Here is a 22316-nt window from a genome sequence, read left to right on the forward strand (position 1 = left end):
TGTGATCATATCGGAAAGACATACCAGCTTTGCTCACTGAGGCGAAACTCAGCCATGTCGACACAGAATTAGTTTAGTTATTACTTCTTTTTCCCGCTTTTTGACTAGTTAAAATTGTTATTGGGCAAGTTGTTCATTTCATGCCACGGTATGAGGTCTTTTACAACACAGCGAGCAGTACATTTACAGGAAATGTTGGGTCTCCCGGAATCGAGTGTATAGATGTAAGCATGGAATGGCTACCGGCAAAGCAGATTGGTTCCGCGACGCAGGATGGAAAGCTCACTGAGCCGATATGAACCTGTTTTGAAGTAAACCTCGTTGCAAGTCTCATTTCGGCCAAACAACCATTCCCAGCGGGCCGGACGCTGCCGCCCTGGTCAAACAGCGTGGGGCCATCCCTCGAAGGAGGCGGCGCAAAACCGGCGCCGCGGGACCCACAGACCACTGGCTTTGAAAAGAACACAAGCAACCAATAGAAGACAATCAAGTGTGTCACTATTGGAAATGAGAAATCTTTTGCAATGGTCATTTTTTTAAGATAAGGGGAAAATTGCTCGCGCATGTCCTATCTTTAAAAGAGGCAACCAAAAACAAACGTCCAGTTATCGTCCAATGCCAGTTGCGTCTGTTTTGCCAAAAGTAAATGAAAGCGCAATAAATGTCCGGCTGCATAATGTTTTTGATAAGTATAATGTTATAAATGATGTTCAACATGGGTTTAAAAAAACAAATCTGCCGATTTAGCACTGCTTCAAATTAAGGTTCATATAATAGATTAGTTTCAGAAAAAGTTACACACAGTTGAGCTCTTTAGTGACCTGCGCAATGCGTTTGACACTATGTGTCATGACATTATTTTAGGTAAACTGAGCACATGTGGTCTAATAGGCATTGCACGCGACTTGTGGCAGAGCTATTTAACCAGTAGCTACTGGTACGTGGTAATCAATAACGAGTCATCAGTGTACGTTGATGTTAAGAAACAAGGGCCACAGGGCTCCATATTGGGTTCCCTCCTTATATGTAGATGACCTATGCCGCATTCCATAATGTCCCAAACTAGTAATGTACGCAGACGACACCAATATTTTTTGTATATATTGAAGGAAATGTGAATCATTTTCCGAATGAGTTGGCTTTCTGGTTAAAACTTAACAAGCTATGCTTGAATGCGAATAAGACAAAATACTTGCTATTTTCTCCTGTGAGCAAGCCACAAAATTTCAGCATTAGCATTACCTGGCAAGGGCTTATAATAGAACAGGTCATGACTCGTTTCAGTAAGACTTATCTTGGAACGAACACATAACAAAGTTAACGGCCAAATTAAGTGGAAGCATTGTATACAGGTACAAATCAAAATCATTAATACCGTTGTGGCTGAAAAACACGTTTTACTATACTCTCTTCTAGTCTCGACTTTCTTAATGTGAGCTTGTGTGGGCAACAGCGCCGTTGAAGAATTATATTAAACTCGTTATTTTGCAAAAGAGGGTGCTGAAAAATTTTGAAAAATATTATGGCCCCTTACGCGAGCTGCGAACAAAACCACTGTTTTTAGAGCATCATATGTTAAAATCCAATCAAGTATACCATTTCAAATTGTTCAGTATATAAAGAGCAATAGGCATTATTGCTTGCAAGGCTTTCAGAGTTCTCCGCATCTTTCCCGCACCCACGTTAAAAAAACTCAACAGATTCGAATTATTTATGGAAAGCAACACACTACATATCAGGTGCCTACTTTTCTGAATAAAATCGACTGCTTCTTAGGTATAGACAGCACAACCTCCTTAAAAAAAGTTCAAAATGGTTTTGATCGAAAATAGCATTGAATTTTCCCAAATCTTTTTGAAAGTGCGTATGCTTCCTCTTGAAATGCCCAACACGAAAGCATTACGTGACACTATACTTACATATATGTTCCTTGACATCTTGCTTGCTTTTTGTATATTATTGTTTTTTGTTCAATTACTGTGTGATGAGCAACTATAACTTGTGTCATGAAGGGTTTCACAGTACAAGTGTCTTAATGTAAAAGTATGTGTACCTGTAAATCAGGTCGCCTTATTGTGTACATTTCTTCAGTTTCAGGTTTACGAAACAAATAGAAACTTCCAAAAATATTCATTATTTTGAAACTATCTTTTTCTCGTGTGTTGAAATATGTTCGTATATGTGTTTTGTTATTTTTCCTCAAATGGTGCATGCTGGCCAGGGTGCCGCACTGTTTTTGGAGCAAACGCCTTTCTCAGGCTACTAAGCCTTTTGCTCTTGCTCCTCTTTCTGTACCTTTACAGAAAGAAACAAAGAAATGCGTGAACGAATATATAGTTTCAGCGTACTATAACTTACAGCTTGAGTGACATTGTGAACAAACATTTGGAAGAAATCAGATTCAATATTTTTTGTAACTTGTTTAGGCAGGAACTAGCGTATGCAATGCGGTCCTGTACAATGGGTTGTGGGCCAGAGACCGCATTTTCTTCAGTTTTGACTGGTTGCGCGGATGATCTCGTCTTCCCTCCCAACGATGTCTGGATTTCCTCGCTGCGTTCTGATCTTGAGTGCCCGGATAACGGCTCTGGATTTTGGCTCAAGGTCTGTTGAAGTTCGTCGACAACGGGAGCTAAAAGCAATTCACGCTTAATATTCGCACAGACTTTATTCGATATTCCCACTTTCAAAATACTCTATTTAGACACAATTTGAACCGGTTTCATCTCTTTTTTAATTACTGGAAGCAACCTCTGCAGGACTTCTTCTGTTTAATGCTTCCGCAAGCTATGTCGTTTTCTTTCGAATCGCTCTCAAATCATTAAAATTCTCTCCCTCCCTGTAGCACTAGTTTAATTACGGGAGAAAAGGAAAGTTGCATAGGGTAAATGCGGCGTATAGGAAGGGTATTCTAGCAAATTTATGGAATCACATGCTCAAAACTCACGGACTACCAATGCAAAGTGAGCAAGGTAATTATCATGGTGCAGCATTCATTACCTCTCTTTGAATAAATTTGGTCTCATGCAGCGCACACAACCTTCAGGAGGATCATGACCTGCACGTAGAAAATGCGCTGACAGTTTGACTTTTAGGTACAATTTTACGGAGCACAATTTCACGGCTGTCAATAAACAGATATGAAATAAGCATTTGTTCTTCCACGGAATTTTTTAGGCCTTCGGCCCATCTTCCTGCTTTGATGAAATTTTATGCGACTTCTGCTCGATGTCGTGTTTGTGAATCCAAACTTTGTCGCCGATGACGACACTTCGCAAGAAATAATCGCTGTCGTCATAATTTATCTTGCCAATGAACATTTTTTTCGTCGACTTATGCTCATGGGACAGTATCTTAACATCTTCGCTGAACCATTTTTACTTCCGAATATGCAGCCAAGTCCGGTGATAGGACGACTTTACCAAACCAATGGATCGGTTTTCATTGAGAAAGTTATTCGCTTGTCACTGAACAAACAAGAACGCACACGATCATCACTTCATTTTTGCATGAGCCTGAAGGGCCTCCTGATGTTTCATCGTCCTTGGGGTTTTCAGGGCCTTCCTAAAAATGCTGCACACAGTAGGACACTGCTCCCTACTTTAGGCTATCCTCTGCGTAAGCTCCGTGTAAGATTTTACTAAAATTCTCCAGTCATGCTTGCCCAATTTCACTAGAAATTTGATATTGATACTTCTTTTCGTTTGCTCGTCCATGACAAAAAACGGCCTTAACCAAAAGTGCACGCTAGTGATACAGCAATGAGGCTTGTACTAGGGGTAAACTGTGTGCTTTCTAGTGTAAAGAGCGGGAGAGCAGGCGCTACTACATCCTCTGCTACTTTTGCTCGGAACCCATAATCCAAACATACAAGCCTGTGAGAACTCTCAATCGCATACTTGTTTAACACCGTAGGTGCGACTAAAATTTCTCGGGTCTTTTCAATGTTTAGGTTGAATTACAACGGTGAACATGATGATGAATTTGGTGCTTTGTGGCGCAAGGGCCAAGTATTGCCAAAGAGCGCCAGGTCCCAGTCAATGAGTTAACAATGAAGTAACTGAATTATGTAGTTGGTTGTGACATGGCTGTAAAGGGGCCTAAAAACTGTGGCTGTAAAGTGCGTAAAACGCAGATGTAATACAACGAATGTACTCTAAAACAAGAAATACATTGAGAAGGGGGGATAAAATGAACTACAATATGTCGTTTGTGATTTTTTTAAAGCACTACTGCATTTCCAAGGCCCTTGAAACGCAAAGGCATGGAAGCATGAGCGTTACAAAGCGATCCTAACGTAGCAGCAGCCTCTTGAAAAAGGATGCGCTACGAATGTCTAGTGCCTATCACTTTCAAGAGAGCAAAATCATTTAAAAAGTTGACAACTGATTTGCTATCGAAAATGGCTCTGGTCCAAGGAACATTGCCGGATGGCGAGCAATGCGCTCTCTGTAAGCTGAAGGGAAATACTTTCTACGTAGTTCTGCTTCCTGGCATTCGAGCAAAACATGAAGGACGTTGAGCCTCTCACCACATCTGCCACAGGTTGGAGGCTCATCACCCGTCAGCAGTTAATTATGGGTACCATAGGAGTGCCCTATTCTGAGTTGACAGAATAGGACATCGATGTGCCGTGTTTTCGTTGTGGAGTTACACATGCCTAACTGTGGTTTTATTACGTATAGCTTATTATTAGTTATTAGTATTAGGAAAAGTGTACAATCATTGCGTTCTACCGGTGCTAACATACGGGGCAGAAACTTGGAGGTTAACAAAGAAGCTCGAGAACAAGTTAAGGACCGCACAAAGAGCAATGGAACGAAAAATCTTAGGAGTAACGTTAAGAGACAGGAAGAGAGCGGTGTGGATCAGAGAACAAACGGGGGTAGACGATATTCTAGTTGACATTAAGCGGAAGAAATGGAGCTGGGCAGGCCATGTAATGCGTAGGATGGATAACCGGTGGACCATTAGGGTTACAGAATGGATACCAAGAGAAGGGAAGCGCAGTCGAGGACGGCAGAAAGTCAGGTGGGATGATGAGGTCAGGAAATTCGCAGGCGCAAGTTGGAATACGCTAGCGCAAGACAGGGGTAATTGGAGATCGCAGGGAGAGGCCTTCGTCCTGCAGTGGACATAAATATAGGCTGATGATGATGATGATGATTATTAGTTTCAGCCTGCCACAAACGCTGCCAATGGTTTTTTTTATTTTCTTGCGTACAAAAGGTTTAAGATCTTCAGCAGGCACAATCATGGTAGATTTAACAGCTTCCGATGCAACTAATATAGCCATTTTGTCGGCAAGCATATTACCTTCTATTTTCCTATGCCCAGGAACCCAGCATACTATCACATGTTTATTGGATGAATAAATAGTGCACAATAATGAATAAAGCTCAATAAAAACAGGATTCTTGTGCTTTTTTAAAGACAGTAAAGCTTTTACAACACTTAAGGAATCTGTGCATACTATTGTCTTTTGTAGTTTGGATTCCTTGATGTGTTTTACTGCAGACAGTACTGCATAGGCTTCTGCTGTAAAAATGCTTGTCTGAGGGTGCAAAATGCCGGACTCAGAGAAGGAAGGACCCAAAGCTGCGTAAGATATGCCGGCATGTGACTTTGCCGCATCCGTGTAAAATTCAGGGCAACAATACTTTGACTGAAGTTCTAAAACGTGCATGTGAATGTGTGTCTGTGGAGCCTGTTTTGTAACCTCGATAAAAGATGTGTCACATTCTACCACCCGCCACTGCCACGGAGGTTGCAGCTTTGCTGGTGGCAGTAGGCGATGTTCGAGCAATGGGACCCCCTATTTCACTACTTAGCTTTCTGACACGCAGTGAAAAGGGCTCTCTTGCTGTAAGTCCATTGCGAAACAGTGTGGCTGATGTGGTATTGTTTATGGTCGTGTAACAGAGGTGTTCAGGGTTCGAATGCACTTTCAGAAAATAAGTGAAACTAGAGTATGACCTCCGCAAATTAGGAGATCATTCATTCGATTCCACGTAGAGACTTTGTACAGGACTTGTCCTGAAGGCGCCCGTGGCCAATCGGATGCCTAAATGATGAATCGGATCCAGCATTCTTAACGGGGTTGGCGCAGCAGAGTGATACACAACGGCACCATAATGTAAACGTAATCGTACTAGGCTCTTGTACAGGTTCAACAAGCACTTTCTGTCACTGCCCCATGTTGTGTGTGACAGTATTTTGAGAATGTTCATTGTTCATTGTTCACCTAATATGGGGAATGAAGGATAGTTGAGTGCCCCGTATCACACCTAAAAACTTGTGCTCTGCGTTTTGAGGTAGGCGTTGGCCGAGGAGTTCGATAGTGGGCTCTGGCGCAAGGCCTCTCTTTCTTGTAAAGAGGACACAGGAGCTTTTCTGGGAACTTAACTTAAATCCATTTTCGTTAGCCCATTTGGACACTTCGTTTAGCCAAAGCTGAACATGTTCGCAGACGGCGAGGTTACACGACTTAAATCCGATTTGCACATCATCGACATATGCAGAATAAAAAATACTTTGCGAAATAGATGAGCGCAAGGAGTTCATTTTTCTAATAAAAAGGGTACAACTGATTACACCACCCTGCGGTACCTCGGTTTCCTGGATAAGTGACCTGGACAAAGCATTACCAGTTCGAACACGGAATGTCCCATTTGTTAAGTAACTTTCGATGGCGTTTAACATGTTCCCACGGATACCCATTCCTGACAGATCCCGCAGAATTCCGTAGCGCCAAGTGGTTTCGTATGCTTTTTCCATGTCGAGGAACAACGACAAAAAGTACTGTTGGTGCGCAAATGCGTCACGAATGTTAGCCTCGACACGTACGAGGTGGTCTGTTGTCGACCGCCCTTCCCTGAAACCACACTGATGTGGGTCGAGCAACTTTTATTGCGATAGCAATTATATGGACACTTCAACCGGATTTCTGCCGTCGGCGTCGCCGTAGCCGTCGCCGTCGCCGTGAGGTTCCGTATAGATTCCAAGGGCGATAAAATCGTCGCCGCGCGCGGGGGACGCGCGCTATCACGGAGGGCGAACGCACGGCGGAAAGCAAACGCGACCGTCCCGCGAAAAACCGTTGGGGTATAGGAGGGAGGGAGGCGGGGCGGCGCTGTGCTCCGGCGCCAAAAGCGTATCTTACCACTCAATCTCCCACGCGAAAGCAAGAAACGGGAAAAGGGAGGGAGGGGGGAGGGGGCAGCTTCTCTTCTGCCAACAACTTTTCTGCCCGGCGGTCGCCCGCACCGTCTCTTATCTCCACACGGCTCTGACCTTTGTATGGGCTGTGCATTTGCCGCTCAGTTTCCGTAGAAGCGATAGACCGCGCGAACTTGCTCTTGCTGCCCGCGTTTTGACAGTCGTTGGCTGCGGTCATTCAGTGTGATCTATTCATGTGTGCTTGTGCGCGCTGACACCACGATTGTGAATTCAGTTAGTAAGCCAATGTGTCCAAGTTTATGCAGCCGATAAAACTACTATCCCTACTCCGAATAGCGCTCTACTAATTTGCTATCGCAATCGATGCTTCGCCTTTCGGGCGAAACTGCGACATTTTTTAGGGGCGAAGCTTCTTATAGCGGCACCCGTTCGTCCCCGTCGTCGTAGTAGTAGTGTGTAACCAGTCTGAGAAAAATTAGAAAAAAAATCCGAAGTTGTGTCCGTAGCGCGGAATCGAACCAGGGACCCCTCGCTTCCGAGCGCGCGGCGTTAGCCCACTACGCCACGAAGCAGACATGGACACACGCACCACGATGGCAATAAATACCCAACATTAACGAAAGGCCGCGTTTCTAGCGCGTTTCTAATGCGTTTGTGCTAGCGCGTTACGGCCCGTGTAAGAAGCTGGTGTAAGACGCTTTGGCCTCTCCGCCTTACCTTCAACGCGTTTCGAACGCGCTGCCCAAAGCGGTGGCAAGTCAAGTTCAAGTCGAGGAGCGTTTATGAATACGGGGGGGTATACTCTCTCAGCAGTCATGTGATGGCGTCGGCAAACGCGGTGCACGTTCCGGCATGTGTAAATGGCTGCGTAAGACGCTGTGGCCGCTCCCCCTTACTAGAGAGTACTGCACGTTTCTAACGCGTTTGTGCTAGCGTTCCCTTAAGCGGGAGATCCGATGATTCCCTCCGGAGCTTCGCCCACTCATCATCATTCACCCCGTGGATATGCTGTGATTTTTTTGGATTCAAAAAAGTGCAACAGACGGTGATTGATCATCTTTTCGAACAGCTTACATAGGCAGCTGGTCCCTGCTATTGGGTGGTAACTTGATACCAAGGATGGGTCTTTGCCCTGCTTCAAAATTGGGACAACGATAGCTTCCTTCCACCTAGCTGGAAGGTATCCGGTGGCCCAAATTGTGTTGAAAAGTGCGAGGAGCGTAATTTGTGTGTCAGTGTGTAAGTACTTGAGCACGCCATAAATGATCCTGTCAACTCCCGGCGCGGAGCTTTTGCATGCGTTTTGTCAAAGCAGCTTTCCGTTCAGCGATGTCGAAGGGACTGTTGTATGGTTCGTTTTGTCTGCATCTGCGGTCAAGTGCCTTATGTTCTTCTATTTCTTTGTAATTGATATCTAGGGACTTTAGTGTGTACGTGCCATAACAGTGTCGGCAACGGTGTTTAGCCGTTCCGTCACGTAGCCAGCGTTTTGACAGTGGTTGTGTGCGGTCACACAAACAACGCGCACAACTGTTGTCGACGGCGGCGTTTTGCCCGCGTTCGCACCAAACGCGCGAGGCTTTGGTGACGTGTTTATGAAGAACATGCCAACCTTTGCCGTACACCCTATGGCGGTGTACCGTAGCGACCATAAGACCATGGTCCCTGTGGTCACTAAATAAATGAAAACCACCGGATCATATCTATATATTCCTCATTCTTTAATAGTTCAAATAACCAATTACACCATCACATCCTAAAAGTCATAATTGGAAATACGTAATTCCTACCATAGTACAGCTTCGCTGCTCTTCCATCTCCACCCCAGTGGAAGGGCTGACAGTTATTTTATTTGATGTACCAATATCTCACAATTCTTTTTTTCTTTATTTTCCCGGTACTTTTTGTTTCTTACTCAAGTGCTCTTGTAAATCCTACCTTTTTTTTCGTCGTTCTACTCCCGTGCACAATATTCCAACCTTAGGATTGCTCCCGGGCACGTTCGTTAACTGATAATTTTACCAACTGTTTGAATCGTGCCCAAATCTGTCTTCAGCTTTTCTTTCACCATTACTGCTGTGCCTTACTCACACAAAAGTTGTCCAACCGCCATGACTCAAAAACCAGTGAGTGTATCAAAAAGTGCAAGACTATACCCTTCTGTAAAGGTTAAGAAGAGTTTTAGAGCATATGTTAGTTGATTTGGGCAGAACTGTTTTATACTTTGTTAGGTGCAACGTGAGATGTCCTCTCGGTATTAAGTTTTCAACGGCTTGTTAATCTAGGTGCAAACTAATGCTCTAAAAAACGGCTCCGCAGCCAGCGTGATCAGCAGCACAAGTACGCAGCAAAGTTCAGCCTCTTTTCCTGCCCTTTTAAAAAGGACGTGCTGATGAGGCACTAAAATAAAACTGCTTTCGCCAAAAGCAACCCAGTGCGTACGTCAAGTTCCTGACAAGCGCAAATAGCAGGTTTGGAATATGACGTGCGGAAAAGCGTGGTTGGAATATGACGTATGGAAATACCATGTCACCCGCCCCCTGTCATGTGGCTACTGTATGAAATGTCACATGGCGCCTACATATAAAATAATAGTTATCTAGATATCTGGGATAGCTTGCCGCGATAATCGTTGCACAGTAATCGTCATGCGTGAATCTCGTTTTCGAATTACATTTATTTATGCTTCACATGAACCATCCACGAGAACTCTCCCCTTAGTGCTTGTTAGCGCAAAGTGGTGAACCGTTCAGTGCTCATTTAAGACAGCAAGCGCAATTCAGTTAAATTTACAGAATACGTGATCAAATAAGGTATTTCAAGGCGCCGTGCAGTGCACCTGCACATGAGAAAGTCGGTGAAGCTGCAGATATCCCCGTGTCCTGACCAAATGAGAGATAAGAAGGCTTTATTCTTTCATAGTTCTTAAGTATTCTTTGGTAGATAATTTTGAACACAGCAGATATGATTAGTAGCAAGTCCAAAAATGGCTGAGGAGTGGTAGTGAATATGCCATCGCGGTGACATTGGTGCTCCAGTTACATTTGTGCTTCAACGCATAGAACATTGTTTTCTTAAACGGAATAACAGGATCGTCAATGCATTGCGCCCGACTCTTTGAAAATTATGTCCAAACTGGTGCAGTCCTGACAATTCGTTCCAAGTGGATACAGCTTCCGAACTCACCGGATATAATTCGTAGACTGAAATATGTGCCGTAAAGCAATAATTTTAACATTTTGCTGCTTAAATATGTTATTGATTCAATTAAGCATCATCGAGTAATTTAGTTGAAGGGTTAAAATTCTGCTATCTGCCACAGGCAATTTTTAAATATTTTGGACCTTTAAAAAAAGACACCGGGTATACACATAGACGTTAAGACAACGACATTTTTATATCTGATAGCGTCGCAACATTTGAGGACATAGTCTTGGTAATGAAATCCAACAACGGCCACGGCTGACGAAAGCGCGTAGCCGTTGCCGATGCTATCAGAGGACCACTAAGAAGATAGTGTCGCATAAACCAGAAATAACACGCACGCGCGCGTGAGGTCCGTCATATCGGCCTTCAAACGTTATTCTCCTAACACGCACAATGATATTTGGAACAGGACCCGACTCGGTGAAATCGCAAGATGATACAGTGGATTTTAATTTGTAGGTGCACTTATAATAAAGTAGGCCATAGTTTTCACTCGCACCCTTTACCTGCAACATATTTCTTCAACGCGTTCAACTTCCATACACTCCTCAGTATTCCTCCAAGGCTTGAATATTTCTAAAGCACACTCATTCTTCCCGTGTGTGTTTGCTTTCACCTACAAAACGTTATCGCAGAGCATCTGCGGCACTCCTATTACTATGGCGAAGACATCTACTGAAAATATATCACATACAAGTGATATGCTACAGACAGTCACAGACGCATCTATTCTATCATCTATATATCCATCTATATTTCTACATCTATTCGTCTATATATTCTACAGACGCATCACAGGGCCCGACAAGGGCTCTCTAAGTTAGTCCCTTTTAAACACACAGCACAAAAAAAACGCTTTCAACAAGAATACACAAATAATACAGGGGAACGTCAGAGGACTCCTGCACAACCTCGATAACGTCAAAGAAATCCTACACAGGTTTAATTCTAAGGTGCTGTGTGTTCAAGAGAAATACCTGAAATCTACACAATCCAACTTTCTGCAGCAGTACGCCATTTTTCGTAAAGACCGCGATGACACTTTCGTGTCATCCGGTGGTGTTCCTATCGTAGTTGACAGAGGTGTTGCCTGTCTAGAACTGAAACTTCGTACACACCTATAGGCAGTTGCTGTCCGAGGGGTGTTGTTTGACAGGCTAGTCACTATCAGCTCTATATACATCCCTCCCAATTATCAACTTCATTAAACTGAATTTCAAATCTACATAGATGAACTTCCGGCGCCGTATATAGTTGTCGGAGATTTAAATGCACATAACACATTGTGGAGAGACTCTCGTTGCAATGCCAGAGATTGCCTATTTGAAAATTTCTTCATTTCCTCAGGAGCATGTATACTTAATAAGAAAGAGCCCACGTACTATAGCGTGGCACATAACACATACTCCTCCATAGATTTGAGCGTGGTATCGAGTACACTAATGCCGTACCTGGAATGGTCCGTTCTCAAGAACCCTTTTGGAAGCGACCACTTCCCAACCATGTTAAGCTTAACAAAACAAGATGGATGCTCGCCACATGATCCCCGATGGAAGGTTGGCACAGCTAACTGGGAACTTTTCCAAGAACAAACGTACTTAAGCAGGAATGATATTGCCTCATTTAATATAGACGATGCCGCAGCTTATATAACACGCTTTATAATTGAGGCTGCCGCAACATACATCCGTCAAACTAACGGACTGGCGAATTAACGTCGTATCCCGTGGTGGAATGAAGAATGCAAAAAAAAACTGCGGAAGAATCAAAAGAAAGCTTGGACACGACTTAGTGACTCTCCAACCGCCTAAATTAGTTTTAAACAAATAAAGTCCCAGGGTCGAACAACACGTCGACCTGCGACAAGGGAGAGTTGGCAGAGGTACATCTCCGGTATAATTCTTACACGGATGAGACGATAGTGTGGAATCGAGTAAATAAATTAAAATGCCGGGAGGTACACCCATTACCCTTAGTCAATACTCAAGGTGAGAGCCTGGAAGACAAGGCAGGTTGTCTGGGCGAAGACTTTGAACATGTATCCAGTGCATCCCATTACACACAAACATTCCTCGGATTCAAAGAACATGTAGAGCGAAAACCTCTTCATCAAAAATGTTCATGAAATGAAGATTACAACTGCCAATTCAGCCTAGTTGAACTTAGATTCTCTTACGTGCTGCAACAACTCGGCGCCAGGCGGCGGTCGTGTCATGTATGAAATAATTAAGCACCTGCATCCTGAAGCGCTTGAAACAATCCTGTCTCTTTTAAATGCCATGTAGCCGGCTGGGTATATCCCGTCCTCGTGGAAGGAAGCTATAGTCATCCCCGTGCTTATACAAAGCAAGGACCCATCCCTAGCCAGCAGCTACAGGCCAATAGCGCTAAAAAGCTGCCTCAGTAAACTTTTCGAAAAAAGTATAAACAGGCGCTTAATCTGTTTCCTTGAAAATAACAAACTACTAGACCCCTTCCAATGTGGTTTGAGGGAAGGTATCTCCACGACAGACCACCTTGTTTGCATTGAGTCTTATATTAGGATGCTTTTATACATAAACAATTCTGTCTCTCAGTGTTTCTCGACCTAGAAAAAGCTTACGATAGGACATGGCGCTACGCATTCTCCGAGATCTTTCGGCGATGGGTGCCCGTGGCAACATGTTTAACACAATCGACATTTGCCTATCTAATCCCACATTCCGCGTAAGAGTGGTAAACGCTTTGTCTAAGGCATTCACCCAAGAGACCGGTGTGCCACAGGCAGGTGTGCTTAGTTGCACACTATTTATTGTAAAAATGAATTCTCTGGAACACAGTCATCCCACGCACGATGTTTTATTCTGTTTATGTCGACGATGTGCAGGTAGCCTTCGAGCCATTCAATCATTTTAGATTCCCAACTCACATTCATTCCTCATCTTAAGCATCTGAGGGCAAAATGCCTGAAGACAATGAACCTTTTAAAGCTTCTGTCGCGTATGACTTGGGGTAGTGATCGAAAGTGTTTGCTTAACTTCTTTAAAACTCTTGTCCTCTCACGCCTTGATTACGGGTCTATAATTTATAATTCTGCAACACCAAGTGCATTAAAAATACTAGACCCCGTTCACCACTTGGGTATCCGTCTCGCGACTGGTGCTTTCAGGACAAGTCCAATCCAGAGCCTCTACGTAGAGTCGAATCAGTGGTCACTTCATCTGCAGCGGTCATACAGCAGTTTTATATATTTTCTGAAAGTACAAGCAAATATTGAACATCCTTCTTATTCAACAATAAATGATGTGACCGCTGTCACACTCTTCCATAACCGACCTGGAGCGAGAAGGCTGTTCTCATTGCGTGCAAGAAACCCTAGTGAGGAAATGGGTGTTCCAATTCTTGAACAGTGCCCTATGGCTCCAGCGGAACTGTTACCTCCGTGGTAGTGGCTGCTCATCGATTGTGACACATAATTTATAGACGTCACGAAAGACGTGTCAGAGGCACACATTAGAATGCATTTCCTCGAACTTCAGTCCAAGTTCTCGTGCACAGAGTTTTACCCAGACGCTTCTAAGTCACATACCGGGGTTTCTTATGCAGCCGTCGGCCCATCCTTCTCGAAATCCCGTGTACTCCAGCCGGAAACAAGTACCTTTACGCCTGAGGCCTATGCACTTTTGTCAGCTGTAAAGCATATATAACGAAATCAAAACTTCAAACGACTATCATATTTACAGACTCCCTAAGTGTCGTGAAAGCCTTGAAGTCACTCAGTAAACATAGAAATCCTGTACTCATTGAGCTCTATGCAAAGCGTATATATCAAACCAGCATGTAATTATGTGCTGGGCTCCAGGCCATAGAGGCATTGAGGGTAATGATCGAGCAGACCAAATGGCCACTTCAGTTACATCTTAGGCCATTAACCCTACAGCTGCTGTTCCTGCAACAGATTTGACGCCTTTCCTGCAAAAGAAACGGCGAAGCCACTGGCAATGTTTGTGGGACGCTGAAAGAAATAATAAGCTTCACTTGATAAAGCCACAGATATGTTTCTGGCCCTCCGCAACGCAAACACGGCGAACTGATGTCCTATTCTGTCGGCGGCTCAGAATAGGACATACATATGGCACCCAGAGTTTTTTTGCTGACTGGCAATGAACCGCCAACCTGTGGTAGATGTGGTGAGAGGCTGACCGTCCTCCATGTCCTCCTGGAGTGTCGGGAAGCCGAAACGGAGAGAAGAAAATATTTCTCTGTAGCATACCACTAACATGTCCCTCTTCGTCCTATGATGTTTATTGGTGAAGAATCACTTTTTTACGCCAAAGCAGTCCTCTATTTCTTGAACGATGTTGTGCTATATGTTGTGAGCCCAATAAGTTCGTAGCGTATCCTCTCTCCAGGATATGCCGCTGGGATATTTTATTTTTTATAGCACATGCCGTCAGGCTCTTGCGTTTCAAGGGCTCTGTTTAGGCACTTGTGCTTCTGGCCAATTCATGCATCTGTTATATTTTGTAAATCATATCATTCTTCCTCAATGCATTCTTCATTTTCATAGTACACCTCATTAGTCTTTGCCATCAATCTTAGTACATGCATAAATTACGTGCTTTAAAGCGTCTATTTTTAGGCCCCTTTACATTCACGCCTCATCTACTTCTCAGAATTCATCGCTCCACTGCAAATTTACAAACACTGGCATGGCGCACTTTGGCCACTTGGCCCTTGCGCCATTAAACACCATACATCATCGTCATTCTGAGGAACCGGACAGCCCACTCTACCACTTATGAGACAACGTTGAGGCCAACAGACTCTTCTGTGTTCTCCCAAGCGAGAGCCCCACCACCGGGCCCAAAACGGGGATGATGAGTATGTACCGAGAAGAATATGGAGCATATGAATACTGCTCACAATATATATATATAGCCGTTATCTCTTACATCATGCAACCTTGGAAATGTAAGGTCGTTTCAAGCACGATGATATAGGCCGCAGAACCACCGAATTATTTACTACTGTGGAATTACGGCAGTAACTACAATCTCCAGGGCTATTTTCTCCGTCTATCATTGTACGGGCGTGTCCTAGGACGGCAGGGTCGGGGACATCACCGAAACAGCGAGCTTTAAGTACCGAACCTGCTTGGTGTAAAGAAAACGTGCCTGGCGCTGCTTGCTAGATGTACTGCGCAGCGAAATGAAAGATCTGAGTAACGACAAAGTTCATTAAACTAATATTTATTCTTTTGCTATACTCCCTACACACAACCAAATGTACGGATACTTGTAGCTGAAACGCACTAGGGTTACAAGTAGTAAAAAATTTAATATGCTTCGACATGTTGTAACTAATCTATCAGTGACAACTCCTTGGCACTAATTCCCAGCGCCGAGCCACAAACGAAATCTAATACATCCCGACGAACACATATTATAGGGTGCCCAAGCTGTCTTTGTTAAGAGTAACATTTAGAAATTTATCACTTCTCTTTATCAGTTTTCTAGTGTATAGCACAGGAGGTCCCGCTTCCGGTTTGTAATCATAGGACATTCTTTTGCATGTTTACTAGTACTGTATTCTCTTATTTTACCATCATTGATGATTGATTGAGTGATTGATTGATGGAAAACACGAAGTGGCACTACTTGAAATAGCTGTGTGCTGCAAAGTTCAGCATAACGATACAGCCACGAAGTTATTGATGTTCTATATTCTTGCCATCTTCAGCCATTTATTCAAAACTTGTTTCTCGAAGTCGCATGACGTCACGCATAAATTTTATCTGAGTAAGTAAGTGTTCCGAGTCCCTCCGTGCGTCAGTTTTCCCACAAAAGCATACAAACGTTTAGAGCAGCAAATGTGAATAGTGGTATTTTCAATCAGCATTTCGGCCAATAAAATGCGGCGCCAATCAAGCAGTCGGCTGCTGTAGCTGCAAAAGCAAAAAACGAAGCGTGAATTTAATTTCGGCAAATATTTAATGCTGGTGAACATTCCAAGGCCTAAAAAATGTCTCTAGCGATGGTGTATACTCCAAATCCACAATGGTGTGTGAACCACGCGTCCAAGTTTGCAGATTTTTACTTACTACAATTTTATGTCCAAGCTTTCCCATATTTACTAATAATAATCAATTGTTCTTAAGAAAATTACTCCGGCATCCATCTAAAATCACGTGAAACTCTATTTTTGTCCCCGTTCTCTTTTATGACAATGTTTGAGTATGCCAATGAAAGCCATGACACACTGCCTAAATTCACTGCACTTACCTTTGAATTTTCCGAAAAGCATTATATATATATATATATATATATATATATATATATATATATATATATATATTCTCTCACTAATCGTCAAAAAGCAAGTAGGCCACTCCACGAAAAGGTCATCCCTTAATTGCTTCCAATAATCAGTCGAGCGTCAACGTTGTCCTCAAAATTATATAGTAGCCGAAAGCGGCATCTTCTCATCTCAGGTACTAATAAATTTACATTAAAAAGTCTAATTGTGGAAACAGCGAGTGCTTTAGAAAACCCAAAAGGAAATTAGCAAGGAGAGCCAGAGGAAGGAAGTGCGAGTACACAGCAAAGCAAATCTGGCGTGTGCAAGTCGATGACGCACAATTCCCGTTCGAAACAGTTACCGCAGAAACATTGTAACCATGCACGAGGTAAGATTGCATGCAACGGCGAGCGCAGCTGGAGGCGTTGCTCATTCGGTCAAGCAGGGAGCATGAGTTCTACATATTTTCATCCTATTCATTTATGCAAAGTGAGCTCAGTAGACGAGAAGCTATGTCAAAACCAGAACGTTCCTTTCGTGTGGCAAAACAGAGGGTAGAATCCGTAGAACTACGCAAAGAGTGATGCGCTGCTATTTGAGGCCTCAGCTGGCTGCCTGACGACAAAAACATACCGGAGCAAATATACACTACAGGACGGGGGCATGTGTGGGCTGCAAAAGAAGCCCGGAAAATACTCCGCAAATCGTAACGGAATGCGAAGATATTCACCGAGCGAGACCCGCAAGGAGTGTCCATCTTCCAGAAATGCTGGGACTCAAAGAAAGATGGAAGGCAAAATGTTAGGCCAGCAAGAGAGCATTGGTGATAAATGTAGGAAATGGATATACAGGACAAGTCCTGTATATCAAGTCCTGTATGGATATACAGGACAAGTCCAAATGGATAACAGTCTTTGCAGGCGTCGGTGATGGTACATTGTACATTCGTAGGACGTTCTGGTGGGCTAGTAGGGCTTCCATCACAATACAGTGATTCCCCCCCCCCCCATTCCCTAGTGTAGAGTAGCAGGCCAGAGCAAACTAACGCTCAAGCCGACCTCTCTGCCTTTCTTCAAAAAAACTCTCTCTCTCTCTCTCTCTCTCTCTCTCTCTCTCTCTCTCTCTGTCAGTGATGGACGTCTTCAGATCAAGACGAAATATCGCAAAGGCTAGATGGCGACACATGTAGTAATACCTGAATACATCAAGCAGACTGGATGACTGCTTCTCTCCTTCCCGCTTATAAAGGGATTATAATAAACATCATCCTTATTACAGGATTGAGGTCGGCTAGGGCCGGAGAAGCAATGATAGTGGAGAGCCGTGCGCCGTGCAAGTACGGCCTCCGAGCGTTGGGTGCGGGTACGCGTCTGAGTGCGCATGCGTGCTGTCGTCCTCGCGAACGCGTAGACACGAAAAGCGGTACGCTGGCCTTGGGGCAATCCTAGCGCGGCTTGGAAATCATAATGTGTGAGGGGTTTGTTACGGCAGCATGGGCGCTGTGTTGCAAGACTGCAGTCAACGGTGAAGTGTGAACGCGTAAGCGCGCTGAGGCGGCGCGCACTCGGAAGACTAGTGAGAGTGCTGAGAGCGAGAGAGAGAGAGGAGGAGGAGGAAGGAAAGGCAGGGAGGTTAACCAACCTCAGTCCAGTTTGCTACCCTACACGTCGGGATGGGGATGGGGGAGTGAAAGAAAGTGCTGACGCACGTGAAGTTCCTATCGCGAAACAGGCGCATTTAACTTCAAGGCGGCCGAAGCTCGCGAGGCCCGTCTCACACAAATGCATGAATAGTGTCGTGGCCGCCACCAGCAGGGGACATCGAACACCGCTAGGAGGACCCGGTTCAGGCGCTGGAACTGAAGAGGGTCGCCTAACGCGGAAACGGGGAACTCCTACGTTGCTGGGCAAGGTAATTGCGCGTGAAATAGGATACGAATAAGATACAAAAGAAGTGAATCGTGAACATGAACATAGAGAGACGGAACGAAGACATTATCAACATTTAGTTACCGATTAACTGCACGCACCACATACCGACATATATACATATTATTTAGCGTTGACGCTTAGTTGTCTTTTACTTTTTTAAATAAAAATGTTACAAATCAAATCAAATGCATATTTCGGAGGTGCGCGGTGGGATATTTAGAGGAATATGTTGAATGTATCTCTAATAAACGTTTGCATGTACATCCTACGTACCTTTAGACATTGCGAAATAATTTCATAAAACGAAGGGCAGCTAGACCGTTCTTCCCCTTCCCGGTTTACTGACGTCATGAATATTCACTGTTTTGCGCATATGGAAATCTTCTGCGGAAAATTACAGTTGCTGCGTCAGAGATTCTCTTAAGCAGAAAATATCATCGGTGTAGACGCTCATCAAAAGAAATGTGTAAGTACAGTTTAGTGACCTACGTTCCCCCGTTTTACACCAAAACTGTTGGTCTGTAGTTGGTCGGAATTATTCGTGTCCGCGTGCGCGACCTTTACTCGCACAAAAATGTGGCCCGATCGTGGAGACCATTTAAAAAAGCGGAAAGTGCAGTGTGCTGCTCCTTCAAGGGGTCTCACATACGTCAGCAGGTGACATCATCTGGATGATGACTTCATCGTGTGACTGCACGTTCGACGTGATGACGTCATCACATGCCATCACCAGGCGACGTCGCGACGTGCGATGGTGTTATCACGTAACGTAAGGTTTTACGTGGTAACGTCATCAAGAGACCTTTGTTGTAGCGACATCTTCATGCGACGTTTTATGTGATCACGTAATCACATTTCGTCATCAGGGTCAATCCCGGAGCCAGTTCAAAGAAGCGGGAAGTGCACCATGTGATACTACTCTAAGAGGCATAACATGACGTCATCACGCGATATCGTAACGTAACGATGCCATTATCACGTAATGTAACGTTCGACGTGATGATGTCATCACGCGACCTTTCGGGTGATGACGCCATCACGCAACGTTTGAGGCGATGACGTATCATGTTTCGTCATCATGTCAAACGTGACGTCACCACTTGGGTTTGGGTTTTGGTGCCGTCGGATGGTAACGCCGGATTTATCGATTTAAGAGCCAGATAATGATTTCTTATTTATAAAGAATACCCCACCTCAGCAATTGTAGCGTCGTTTTATCCCAGCTTTACTGGACATCCACTTTCGCAGGACCGGGATGGCGAGTCCTTTTTTGTAATTATTTCTGCGAAAGCGCTTTCCTCGCTTTTTTTTTTATTTTTTAATCTTGCCTCTGCACGATTGTGCAAAATAACACCGACTTCATTTCCTGTGCTTAACATTTATACATTGGCCGTCGTACTTCTGTTTATACACGTGTAAGCATCCAAATCAAGTGTAGAAACTCAAGTGTAGAAATCCAATCGTATGTTTGAAAAGATTGCCGCTACTTTTCTGCCATGACTCTTCCGTGATTGCTTGTGTATTCCACAGAGTCCGTTCTAGGCGTCGAAACAACTTGTCCGTAATGAAGAAGTCACCGGCTCGGTGTCCTGCCCTATCCTCTATGAAAAGTTAAAGTTAACTGTGTTAACTTGTTAGTGATAGTATTGGTGCATTGGTGTACTATTCAACAGTTACCTGTTTCAGATGGAATAATTTTTGTTTTGCAGATTTGGAGGCAAATATTTTGAACACTGTTCTAGACTTCGGATTTCTAAGCAGACGTGAGTTGGCTCCTCTTTGGCTTACACTTCATAATTACGGTGTACTAAATTTAGAAAATAACATTTATGTGTACTACTTTAGTTATAGTGAAGTTGTCACTGACATTTTTTTTTATTTGATAATGCCTGCCAAGCCACGTGGCCTATATGCAGGATTAGCAAGTATCTTCCTGTGTTCCGCATAAAAAGAAATACCAGGTGTAGTATTCAACAGCGACAGTGATTAGAAAACAGTGAGGTTCGCCTGTTTATGACCGGTGTTTATTACAATAGCAATTATATGGACACTCCAGGCGGCTTTCTGCCGCCGCCGTCTTCGTCGCCGTGAGTCCAAGGGCGATAAAATTGTTGCTCCGTGCTGTATGCTGTATGTGCGAGTGAAAGCTTGTGAGGGTGAGCCGGCCATCGCGGCTCAATCTAGCACACGCAAGGGGGAACCAACGCTTGAGTTTCGAAGTGACGCACAATGCCCCTTGCGGCCATTGTTCAGTCATACAAACGGAAGAAATTCCCCAGCGGCGGCATACTGTTGGTGACGTGCACATACTGTGAAAAAAAAAAGTTTGAAGGCCATCGTTATCGCTGCGTGGTTAATTGCTACAACTAGAAAGGCCGTACTGTTTTTCGTGAAAACTACGATCATAAGCAACGGCGACGTCGGATTCAGGCAGGCGCGATTGCACGCCATATATATTTTTACAGCTTCTCCGGCATAATATTCGTGTGCATTTTATTTTATTGAAAGCGCAAATTGAAATGCTTATAGTACAAAAATATATACATGTTCTTAACACAAAATCGCATATATACAGCCGGCATTTTTGGGGGGCGCTAAGAGTAATATTAGTGCCAGCTGGCGTGTAAATTCCCAGTGGGTTTCCAGCGGCGCGTGGTGCCTTGTGACAAAATGAAAAGGCAGCAAGCAAATGAGAATGCTAATGACACACTCTCATAGCGAATTTACTGCAGATACACAGCGCATCGACGATGCACCGGCGCGACGCCGCTACCGGCGACACAAACATTGATTATCCGGCTTCTATTCCAGGCAAAATCATGTCCACTGGAGTAAAGTGACGTGTGTATATTGTTCATTTTAGTTAAAAAGACATGTCCACGATCAAACGTTTAAAGGAGAGTTCCGATACAAGTCAAGTTCAGCTGCTGTGCATGGCTATACCGACGGCGCACTGCGAACCGGCTCGGCCTGTGCTCGCATTGCATATATCGTCATCGTTTTTTCGTGTGAAATTATTGCGAGGAGAGGGTAAAGTGGCAACAACGGTAACAAAACATTGCTGCTTGGCAGTGTCGGTCGTTCGCTCTGAAGCGCCGTCGGCTACAGGTTCGAAGTGAACAGTAAAAGGCCTAGCAACGATTATCGGTCGGCAAGCGATCAGCGACGGAGAGGCCTGCCAGCGACGTAGCCGCGGCCATTCATCTGTCGCTGAATGGCCACGCCGCTGTGCCGCAGGGACATTTAGCAGAGAGATCCTGTGCGTGACAGGGAGATCTCACCGTTGTCCAGCAAAGACCGCCATCGGCCGGCAGTCCGCGAACTGCTAACGGGCATGCGGCGAGTTGCCGTGTCGCTAACGTGGACGCGTCTGAATTCCGGTGCCGTGGACACCATAAGTGGCTCCAAGGAAATCAACGTCACTCTGCCTACGAAGGAACTGCCTCTATTTGCGTCTGGAATATGTAGAAATGGAACAATGTGATCGCTCACTTGAATTTCGACTGCGTTTTTATAGCTTCTTCGCTCGATCGTAAATCATATATCGCGGAAACCCTGAACCGCCGTTGTTAGGTATCGTTTTCTCAACCTATAAAACAATTTACTGTATGCAATCCTCGTCCTTCTTGAGTTATTTTGCATCAGAAGCTCTTACAGTGAGCCGACAGTCTCGAAACCGTACCGCAACACCATCGGCGGTGCACGCTTTTAGCTGCTCGG

General features: G+C 44.3%; 1 protein-coding gene across 1 annotated transcript in view; it reads right to left on the reverse strand.

The window, feature by feature from the left end:
* The window catches only part of LOC119432548 (neprilysin-4-like), an 811607-nt gene that overhangs the window by 330798 nt on the left and 458493 nt on the right, over positions 1–22316 (reverse strand). The gene's annotated exons all lie outside the window — the stretch shown is intronic.

Source organism: Dermacentor silvarum, chromosome 11 (assembly GCF_013339745.2).
Source record: "Dermacentor silvarum isolate Dsil-2018 chromosome 11, BIME_Dsil_1.4, whole genome shotgun sequence".
Classification (NCBI taxonomy): Eukaryota; Metazoa; Arthropoda; class Arachnida; order Ixodida; family Ixodidae; genus Dermacentor; species Dermacentor silvarum.